Source organism: Zerene cesonia, chromosome 16 (genome assembly GCF_012273895.1).
Source record: "Zerene cesonia ecotype Mississippi chromosome 16, Zerene_cesonia_1.1, whole genome shotgun sequence".
Taxonomy (NCBI): domain Eukaryota; kingdom Metazoa; phylum Arthropoda; class Insecta; order Lepidoptera; family Pieridae; genus Zerene; species Zerene cesonia.
Genome location: NC_052117.1, coordinates 8,438,172 through 8,449,615, shown reverse-complemented (window position 1 = coordinate 8,449,615; position 11,444 = coordinate 8,438,172). Strand labels below are relative to the sequence as shown.

Sequence of the window (11,444 nt, the reverse complement as noted above, 5' to 3'; positions counted from 1 at the left end):
CGTTTAAAATCCGTTGAAAAGTTTTTAATTTCTAAATGTATAATACTCGCGTGAAACCAAACACAAGAAAATACTAAGCTGAAGATTTTGTTGGTTTGTTTGAACGCGCTAATCTCAGGAACAAGTGGGCCAATTTGAAAAATGCTTAGTGTTACATAGGTCATTAATTAAAGAAGGCTTTAGGCTATAGGTTTAACGGGTACTACATCGGTAAAGCCGCGGGGCACCGCTAGTATCAATAATACCCATTAATAAGTAGGCAACAAAAAGAAAGAAATCTAAAATCCCGGTTTAACCCTCATCCAGTGCCGATTCATCGAGCTAGCGTGTTTCAAATCATATAAATTAACCCGTAACAATATTATCGGATGGTTGGCTCGGACGGGTTAACTTCGCCTCTGGGCCAATTACATCCCATTCACAAAACTACCTTCGCCACGCCGTTGGTAAGATTGCTTAAGCACCGTGTAGTATTACCGAGGAGAACGCGCGTTTTTTAACTGACTTCAAAAAAGAAGGTTCGCATTTAATTTTTTTTTTGTGTTTGTTACATCGTAACTTTTTACTGGGTGTACTGATTTGATGATAATTCTTGCGGCCTTTTGTAGGATTCGACTGAATGAATTGGTTTTAAATTTATCCAATTATAAAATATTTTAGTAGGTACAGTTCCTTTTAGGGTACAGAGCTTAACAAGAGAAAAAAAATACGTGGTCATAGACTATTGACTAAAAGTTGTCAAAATTACACGTATTGTATAAATTATATCAATTTAATATAATAATTTCAGATTTTAGATCATCGTAACGAATAAAATTAATCATTTAATCAAATTCATATACATATATCACAATAAGTATATATTTTGCCTCCGAAAGAAGCAATAAACGCCAGGAAAATGAATTTAGTGGTTTCCGGACGGCTTTGCATAAAGCCAATAAGCTTAGGTATCTCAAAATTTTCAATTCATTTTCTGTCAACGAAATTGTATCTATATTTTTTATCCATGAGGTGGAGAGAGTTGAAAAATATCTTCAAGTAAACTACATTCTAGAAGTTACCATTTTTTTTTGGTAAACCTACTATTTTTTTAATATTAAACAATTAACACCAAGTAAAATTATTTACATATTAATCAGCTAATGTGCATATAAATAAAAGTGGATGTATGGAAAAAAATTGAAGCGTTTTTATTAAAAAGCATATTAATGCTATGAAAACTGAAAATTAAGTTGGTCTCTGTTTTAAGGTATATAAGATATAATTGTTAGACATAACTGCAGCTTTGAAAAACTTAAGAATAGAAAAACTCATCCCAGGGTTCATGGGTGGCCGAGGAGTAAGGCGTCGCCCCGGGATGGCGAAAGACGCAGGTTTCAATCTCGCCTCATAATTTTTTCTATTCTTCATATATGTATTCATAATACTTAAATACTGCATTTGGTGCAATTGAAACAAAAAATAGAGTCATGAAAGTATAAAAATAACGATATTTAAAAACAAAATCAAATTTTTTGTAAATTGCTCGAAAATTGATTTAATGGAAATTAGTTCCACATTATTATTGTTACTAATTGAGCGTTACAAAGTTGGAAGTTACGTTATAAATGGCCATTTATTAACGTTCAGTCCACTATTATGCCCGCAAAAACTTCTGCCCATCTCCTAACAGATGGTCAACACGTTCTGCTTATGTTAGAAACATGGAAATAACATGGCGAAATTAATCACGAAATATCACATGAGATCTTCTTCATGAGGTCTTCTCGTGCGGTTTTTTTTTAATTCCTGGTAGAGGATTACCAATATTTTTATGTCATATGCATTAATTAATTATTTTTTAACAAGAAGATTAAATTAAAACAATTACAAAAACGCACAAATCTATTTGAAGTCCGTGCCAACCAAGACAAGTAGACAATATACAGTAAGTTAGTACTTATGATGCTATGCAGTAAAGAAGTAGTATCTATCTATTATCTATGATACACAAATAAAACACACATCGAACATAGAACCATTTCGTTTTTGGAAGTCGGTTAAAAATATTATGACATACCAATACCAATCAAAACATTGCCAGCTCATACAGTCATACATAAAGTCTTAACTGGAAATAAATGATGAGTTAGAATATATCTAAGCATGATAGTAACAACAGGCTGTTCGCCCCGGCTTCGCCCGTGGCAAATATACATCTCATGTCACTCAGTGAAGTTGCAGCTTTCTAATGATGAAAGAATGTTTGAAATCGGTCCAGTGGTTTTTGCGTGAAAATGTTACTAACATACAAAAGTTTCCTCTATAGATATATTAGCTTATATATATGTTAGTTTAGATAAGTCACATTCTTAATATTTATTAGTCCTTTATTTTTAGTCTTACCAATTTTTAAAAATCATCATATTGTGCTGATTGTTTTCTCTCAATAATATTAAAAAAACAAAAGTTTATATATTTACTTATAATATTAGCCGAAATACTCTGTTTGTGGCTGAATTTTGGATATAGCTACAGATTTTGCTCCATAATAAGAATCCAAATGCTTCCAAGCACGCAACCCTAACCATATAAAACTAATATTTTTCAAATGCTTCCTTTACACGCGTATCTGATAATGTATACGGTCCTTAACCCATTCGTGCTAGCAGTTAAACGAAGTCTGGTTCGGTTAAATTTTAATCTCCGTTTAATGGGCACTATGAGATAATTGAAGTGTTTTTTACATACGATCGTATTCAAACCCGTGACCTTGTCGAACGAGCTTTTGTTTTACGTAACCTCATGCGTTTATCAGTCGTGTGAATGCACTTCTTTATTGTTTTTGTGTAGGATTCGATTATATTTTCTCTAAGCTTGTGTTGGCCGTGAACTTCGTACGAGAGATTATTTTCATTGTAATTTCTCAATTGATTTGTTCTGTTTGCCCACGCTCGGAAGCGGGATGGAAGGTTTTTAATTCATTATTAAATTTAGTAGGGTGTGGGAGGTAAATGGAGAGGATTTAGCTTCGATGTAGGTTAGGTCGAGTAGTCTAGATCTTGGACAAGAGGTTATGATTTTTGCTGGTAAATGTGGCTCGTTTGGATATGAAAATATGTTGATCTCGAAAATAGACGTAACAATTACATAATAATTAATAACCGATATTGTGACTTATCCATTGATGCATATTTTTAAGTGTTATATCGATTTAATTAAACAATAAATGCACGACATTTTACTTTCTTGATCAAAATGTAACTATTTAATTTTGATACTTATTTGGATGTTGGCATTACATTTTCTCAGGAGCTTTAATAACATTGTATTAGAAATTTTATAGTAATACTAGCTGCACCCGGCAAACGCTGTTCTGCCTTACTCTTATTGTTTAGTGGTATGAAAAATAGATGTTGGCCGATTCTCAGACCTACCCAATATGTTTACCAAATTTCAGAGGAATCGGTCAAGCCGTTTCGGAGGAGTATGGCAACGAAAACTGTGACACGAGAATTTTATAGTAATATTTTTTATTCTTTGAAACTATAATTATTGAAAAAATCCTCCTTAAATTGTCATAACGAGATCAAATTAAAACTGTTGCTTCAAGTATGTTATTTAGACAGAGTGGAAGCACTATCAACACACTTTTTTGTCTGTCGAACTGAGAACTCCTTTTTTGAAGTTGGTTTAAAAGGAGCGTTAAAAGCTCTTGAAGCGCTTTTTCAGTAACTGTTTTGTGTTCAATGAAGTACGGGATTTATAAGTGCTGTTAAGAAATAACAATTTTATAATGTATTCAAGCGCCAGTTACCCAGGGCGCCGCCCGCTTCCGTGGGAATAGACAATTTCTGGTGTAAGGCAATATCTCTCAGCCCAATTAACAAGTATCTCAATATAAATTATTTACTACGTCTCCAAACATAATTCATGTAAAGTTGAAGTTTTAAAAAGAATAATAAACAAACACAATATAAAAATATAGTCACAAAGACTCCTTGCTAACTTTCATTTATATTTATACTAAGTATAGTTTTTAAAACAGTTACAGTTATATATAGACTCTTGTTTATTCTGTAATAGAATTCCGCCCCGGCTTCGCCCGTGGTACATACATGGCCTATAGCACCTAGGGATCACACACAGTACACATTAACGGAACGAATTTTTGAAATCGGTCCTAGTTCTAAGATGAGAACGATCAAACAAACAAACTCATCAGGTTTGGAGTGAGGACTTAGTGGATTTTGACTAGAGAGATTTATTTACATTTGTTTTAATTCTAAGATTTACCCCGAAGGTCGAAATTTATAAAGAGACTAGCTGAGCCCGCGGTTTCACTCGCGCAGGTCCGTATCCCGTAGATATATCGGGATAAAAAGTTGCCTATATGTTATTCCAGTTGTGCAGCTAGGTACGTACCAAATTTCATTGCAATCGGTTTAACAAACCTTACAAACTTTCGCATTATAATATTAGTAGGATTAGTAGGACTAGTAGGAGTAGGATTACAAAGAAATTTGTAGATATTCATTCGACGACTTTTTCGATAATTACTCGGTCAATAACTTTATTGATTTGAATAACTTCATAACAAATTGAGTCGCTATTTTTGGAAATTGCTTAGCAATATATACAATGTACGATAATTTAATTGAAACAATAATTGACTAACGACCCTTACCTAGAGATTAGTAATAATTGCTATTGTGGATTCTTCGAGCTTAACTTCACGCTCATTTACATAAGCCTCTTTTAAATGGCTTTATTTTGGAATAATAAACATCATCTCATTGTAATAACTTTATACAGCATCACATGAAATTAAATTAAAGAAAAATCAAAAGGCTCCCTTATAACGGTGTTATTTATCGCATAGGTAATATAGTGTTATGTTACTTGTGGTACGTCTATTATTTATTGTCTGCACGTTCAAAGGATAAATAAAATTGCAATATTTTAGACAATACATGTTGCCAGTTTTAGTTTTTCAATGTTTTCTTTAAACCCACGAATCAATTTAATTCGTTATTTATGTCTGTTATTTTTAAAGCTTTTTTATGTCTATTGTGGGAGTCGAGCACGCTTCGGCACGAATTGGGCCAGCTCGCACCGGGGAAGTACCACACCCCCACAGAAAACCGGCGTGAAATAATAGCTTGCTATTGTGTTTCGTACGGTGAGTGGGGGAGCCGGAGGCCCATATCCTTTTCCTCACCCTTCCCAGTCCTTTCCTTTATTCCTCTCATCAATCCTTTCCTAATCCCTTACCAATTAAAGTCGGCAATCCATTTGTAGAGGCGAAAGGTCTGCAATTGACCTTACGCCTCTCCAAATGTTCATGGGCGGTGGTAGCGCTTACCATCAGGCGACCCACCAGCTCCATTGCCGACTATGACATAAAAAAAAAAAAAAAAAAAAAAATTCGGCAAGGGAGCTGGTGGGTCGCTTGATGGTAAGCGCTGTCACCGCCCATGAACATTTGCAGAGGCTTTGTTTGCAAATGAATTGCCGATTTTTGTAGAAAGAATTGATCAATGGAAGGCCCTGAAGGTCCTGGGTAAGCCAAGGGAAAGGATACGGGCCACCAGCTCTATCTAAATTAAGAAGGAAAGAAGGCACATGTTAAAATAAATATTCCATACATTCCAGATATACAGACCACCTTTTTTATATACCTACCCGCGAACAGTTTCCTTAGGTTACCATAACAATACTTTATTATAGACCGTTTCTAATCGCGTTATTGTAAGCTTATCCTGTATATTTATCCTTGAACCTGGCTCCTAATAGTGTATGCAGCCAAAATAGCTGATAAGCATACCATAAACATAGTTAGTTATCTATGTCTTCGGATTTTTACATTCGTTATAGAGGGGGCCGGATTTAGTGTGGGCTATACTTACCTAATGTAAAAATTTCAGGCCCTGAGAGGATGTGTTTTCTTAAACCGATGTAATTATGTTTCTGTAGATTAGGGACAAATTATTGGGATTAGTAATATTGGAAGCTTATTCAATAATGCGGAACTAAGTTATTAAGTTTAGTATTGAATAAGCATCTATGGTAAAAAATTTGGAAATTAATTGATGGCGTAGTTTTTATGATTATTACAAATATAAGAATGATAATTATGAATTATTGACGTAGATATGTGTAGAAATGGTACGAAAGTATTCTATCGATTGTGAGATTGAATAGTAATTCTTTTATAACTGAATTTAAAGAAGACATCTATTTTTTAATATTTATTTTATTATGCGCTATTCTATTATTGACTTTAACTCCTAACTTCTCCTTAATACAAGCGTTCCACCCCAAGTTTACCCGTGGTACGATCTTCCTTTACATAAAAACGTAAACAATTATCCCAGTTGTCAGAGCCGTCCTTGAGTTTAACGCTTAGTAATTGGCAATTGATTTTATTTATATAGATAGGCGATACGTTGTATCCAACGCGATGGGGCCACAAATTCCGGAGGCCCCGAGCCGTCCCTGTGGCGCAATGAGTACGAATTTAAATAAGACCTATCTGTAGTCTGCGCACGCGCAAATGTATGAACCTCCGCGGAAGAGTGACGTGGACATTCACTATTTTGTTCTACTTGCCGTGTAGATTTTATTTTTATTCATTCATCGTTGATGTCAGTATTTTCTATTTGTTTTGTACGGTTTTGAGGTGGGAAACGATATACTGATAGTCATACGTGTATATGTTATTCAAGCAGACAAAAGCATGGATAAAATAGAACCGCAGTGAACAATTCTAGTTATAAGCGGGATCTCTAGTTAAAACTAGTTGTAACACAGGCGTTTAGTTACAACTAGTTTTAATTAGAGAAAACGCGAAACGGAAAACGAGTTGCTACGGTATCATATATATATGAAAGGCATTTACAGAAGGGTTTTTAGTTAAACCAAAACTAAACCAAAGCTTGATATTGAAGTATATGGACAATAATACTATTTAAAGTTTTTTACGTTGTAAGTCTCAATTGGATGGATTTTGACTTTTTTTGTTACGAAACTGAATTATCATTATATTCCACAAAGAACTCATAAATTTAAACAAATAAGAAAACGTCGCTTTATCGAAGATGACTTATGTTATTCGAGTAAGCTAGTAAGTAGTAAACTGTATATTCATTAAAACAATTATATTTTATCTTAACATACAAACAATTCTTTTTCGTTATTCTCGAAAAAGTGGTCGCAAAAAAGTCATTTATTTGGTGAGTCTTGATGGAAAAGTGTTTATCTTTATTTCCAAGGAACTCGCGCAAAACATAAGATGAGTTGAGGATAGTCGCCGTCCTTAAGAAAAGTTCATATAAATTTATAAAGTATTATAAAACATTGTAAAGTACATTTCTTACTATCATTGTCAAAATGGCTAAAAAGAAAAAAAAATTATAGACATATTAAACTTTTTTTAGAAAATATCTTCACAAAAAAAAAAAAAAAATTCAGCGCCAAATCGTAATTGGCGCAATTGGAATAATCACAAATATAAAAAAATACAATCGAATTGAGAACTTGAATTGGAATCGGTTTAAAATGAGGCCATTTAAATAACGGTAAAATTTATATCAATGTAAAAACAAAAAAAAAAAATTGTGTTGCTTATCGTTATCCGGTTAACCTAGTATTTTTTATACAAAACTTTCGTTATATTTACTTTTGATCTTTGTTTTAAATACTTAATTGACAACTTGTGTTTCCTGTCTTGCTCTAATGTATGTTGTTAGAAAGAGATTTAGATTAAATTGAACTACTTGCTAGCTTGCCACTAAATAATTTTGACCGACTATGCGGAATAATGTTTTTTATCTGTTTTATAGTTAAGTAAAAAAGTATGTCAATATTAAATAAATATTGACATACTTTTTTAGGAAGGTTTCTGGATTTATTTCACTAATAGCCCAATAGAAGGCGCTGAATTTGAAACTCGTGCGAACCCGGGGCGAGCTGGCTAGTGCTACGTAAAGGAAATTTTAGCTCTAACGGCTGGATCAGATAAGGGTTCACAGGAGGGACTGACAAAAATGATTGATAAGGGATGTAAATTACTTGAATACAACCGTTTGCTTGCGGAGTCACTTACGTGGAATAAGCTACGTTCATTTTATATATAGACTAGTTTCAGCTCGCGGTTTTGATTGAGGACATTGAAGTTATTACGTAAAATAGTTTACTTAAAATGTTCTAATAAACCGCTCAGATATGTATTATTTTATCTTTATTTAAAGAGCTTAATCATAAAACGTCCGCTCAGAGATAATTTGCCCAAGAAAAAAATTAAGTGTCCATTATTAATCCATCTGTCAATCCGATAAAATTCGTACTATATTGTACAGCGCTACAGGTGTTAACGTAATAAACAGTATATTGCCTATGAAGCCTGATAAATGATTATTATACTAACTTGGAACTTTTTATATAATATGAATGATACAGCTTATACATATAGCTTAATTAGCTTAATGACTTGGAGCTTTTGTTATAAAATAAGTTCGATGCAACTGAGCCCTTATGATGTTCTATTTATTTATGATAATGAATAAGAACGGATGTGAAGCTGTCGGGTACGCAAAAACTACTGCGCCGATATTATTAAAGTTTGCTAGGGAAATAGATTGCGGCAGGAAACAAGGTAAAAGCTGTGTGTATTTTAAACAAATAACAAATGTAAATAAAACACAAACATTAGTAACTGTTACAGATTGTTAAATTAACATTGAGAATATGGAATATAAAATGTCCTTTGCTTATTTTTTGTTGTCTTCGTAACGAAAGTCACTTTATTCTTTATTTATATTATTTTTAATTATAAAAAAAAAACATACGTTCCATCAGTATAACGAAATCCAATATATTAATTATTCAATTGTTACCATGTCTTTGAATGCATATCATTTTTTCTCGAGATTTTAATTATTTAAATAAAATAACTCTACATTTGTAATTTTCATGAATAAGATTTTAAGCATAGCCCCAACTCACCAGCACAACAATATTCCAAAACACACTCACAATATCCTAGATCACACACACACACACTTATATTCATATCACGGGTGCGCGCGCGCAGTTCGTAGAAGGCGTGCGCTGCGGACGATCGCACTTCACTCACTGTGATATGTTCAATGAGCTTATGGGCAAAGAGCTTATTTTAGTTTTATATTACAGAGTTAACTTTTAATTGTTGTGCTTTTTATATTGTTGTATTATAAAATTGTCTTTTTAATTAAATATTTTTATTGAAGTAACTGTTTTACACTTAACTTGAATTTGAAGATGATTATTGTATACTTCATCCCAATTTTTTTCACATCACTTATTAAATGAGACTAAAATAAAATTAGATTTTGTAGAACTTGTATAGGACTGATTAAATCGTTTTACTTCCTTTTATACGGTACACAAAAAAAGATTTGATTTGTATATAAATATGGACAAAAGTTTAAATTGCTAATGAAAAATGTAGGTATAATTATGAAATGGTAAACTTGCAGAAATTACTGAATGATTTATGTGAAAATCTCTGATACTAAAGTGAAAAAACAAATCATATAAAGATTTGTACATTTGAGAATATAAAAAAATTCTTACCATTACATCATATGGATATGTTTTTATATAATAAATTATAAAAAAAACAGTAGCAGTCGTAGGACTGCCGATAGAAGTGAAAACGGAACTATTAAGTTGAGAGTAATTAAAACTATATGCAAAAATTATATGAAATTTTTTAAAGCTATAGATATAAATTATCATTAGCATGTCGGTGACGCGAACCGAGGATTTTACCCTCTACCAAAACGCTCAACGCGTCTAAAGAAGTTTTCACTTCAAAAATGTATAGTACTTTTATTTACCTAGACAAAAGTTACAACAGCTCTCGGCCTATTACTATAACCGAAGGCTTCTACGAACCCGCGGTTTTCGTATTATAATATATTGTATTTTAATTACTTTTCTCCGTAAGTGGTGTGGTGTGTTTTTACGAACTCGCAATTGGTACGATACACCGCGGCATGCGACATAGTTTCCGAAATTCCCGCCGGTTTTTGTACATTGTTGATTAAGTTGTTGGAATACGGACTTTGTATTAATATTTAACGTATCGACGAAAAAGGATACGTGGGCCAATCGAGCGGCAAAGGAACGTGTATGCGGCTAGACTGTTTTCAGCTTTGAGTCGTCATGTGGAAGACGTTTTTTCTCTCTTCGTGACAAGAAGATACGTCTATTGCCAGTGCCACGCTTTTATTAGCTTCGACTATATGTAGAACCACAGATAACATAATACCATAGATAACATTATACAATCCTATCCTATCCAATCCTACTAAAATTATAAATGCGAAAGTTTGTAAGGATGTGTGTGTTTTTTACTCTTTCACACAAAAATTCTAAAACGATTGCAATGAAATTAGGTACGCAGACAGCTGGACAACTGGAAGACAGGCTTTTTATCCCGATATTCCTACGGGATACGGACTTACGCGGGTAAAACCGCGGGGCGCAGCTAGAACTATATCGTTTGACAATCGACTTCTTCGATTTTGACCCGCTTTAAACGGTCTTTATACTCTTATAAAGGATCGGTGAGAATACAATATCTTATTATCCTGGTTTGGATCGAATAACTTATATAAATATTTATGTTTATTTTTAAGTCGGACAGGAACCCTTTTAAAGGTAGTGAACAACATAAGAGCTGGGAACGAACTAACTTCATTAAATTACAAATTACATTTAAAACATTGATTATAACAACAACGGAACTCATACCCTAACTTGCACATAAATCTTAATACAAGTGTTCCTTTAAACTACTTAAGATTACATAACATGTCTATCGCCAGGTTTAAATAATTTCTTTGCGTATACTCTGTATAAGAGCAAGTGAGACAGTTTAATTGAAGCTATTTAAGAAAAGATGCTAAAAAATATAGACTCGAAATATGTAAACGTATGGGTATTTAAAAAGTTCTTTACACTATGTAATATATCGCATTTTAATACGTCAGTCTTTAAAAATATCGTATTTTAAATTAAACTGTAGCGAGTTCAACGGCCGTTAAGACAATTTGTAAATCCATTAAAAACTCTTTCATTTAAAAACGAAATCCAATACGATACTAATCCCGCCAAATTTCATCGCGGATTGGTAGACTGCAATTTTCGCGTTGATCCTTTATTCGTTTTTTCCAATAATTTTATTCAGGACTGGTAACATTGCATTTAAATAAATGGTTTAATCTAACTTAGTGCATCTTTTCTAAGGTCACTCGAAATTGGAGATGATTTTAAATTAACTTTTTTACGTTTATACAATGAAGCAGAAAGCTTTTTTACGAGATATATATTTAGTTTTGTCCCTTAAAATGTGAAAGATTTATCTATTTGGTCTTTCCTAATCACATTGATTTAGGTACATCGAGCATTAGGTATGA

General features: G+C 32.9%; 1 protein-coding gene across 1 annotated transcript in view; it reads right to left on the bottom strand.

Annotated features, from left to right (window-relative positions):
* The window catches only part of LOC119833135, a 63,623-nt gene extending 54,517 nt beyond the window's left edge, over positions 1 to 9,106 (bottom strand). The window contains exon 1 of the mRNA XM_038357044.1: positions 8,986 to 9,106. The gene's annotated coding sequence lies outside the window, so the exon portion shown is untranslated. The remainder of the gene's footprint in view (positions 1 to 8,985) is intronic.
* Positions 9,107 to 11,444: the final 2,338 nt, after the last annotated feature.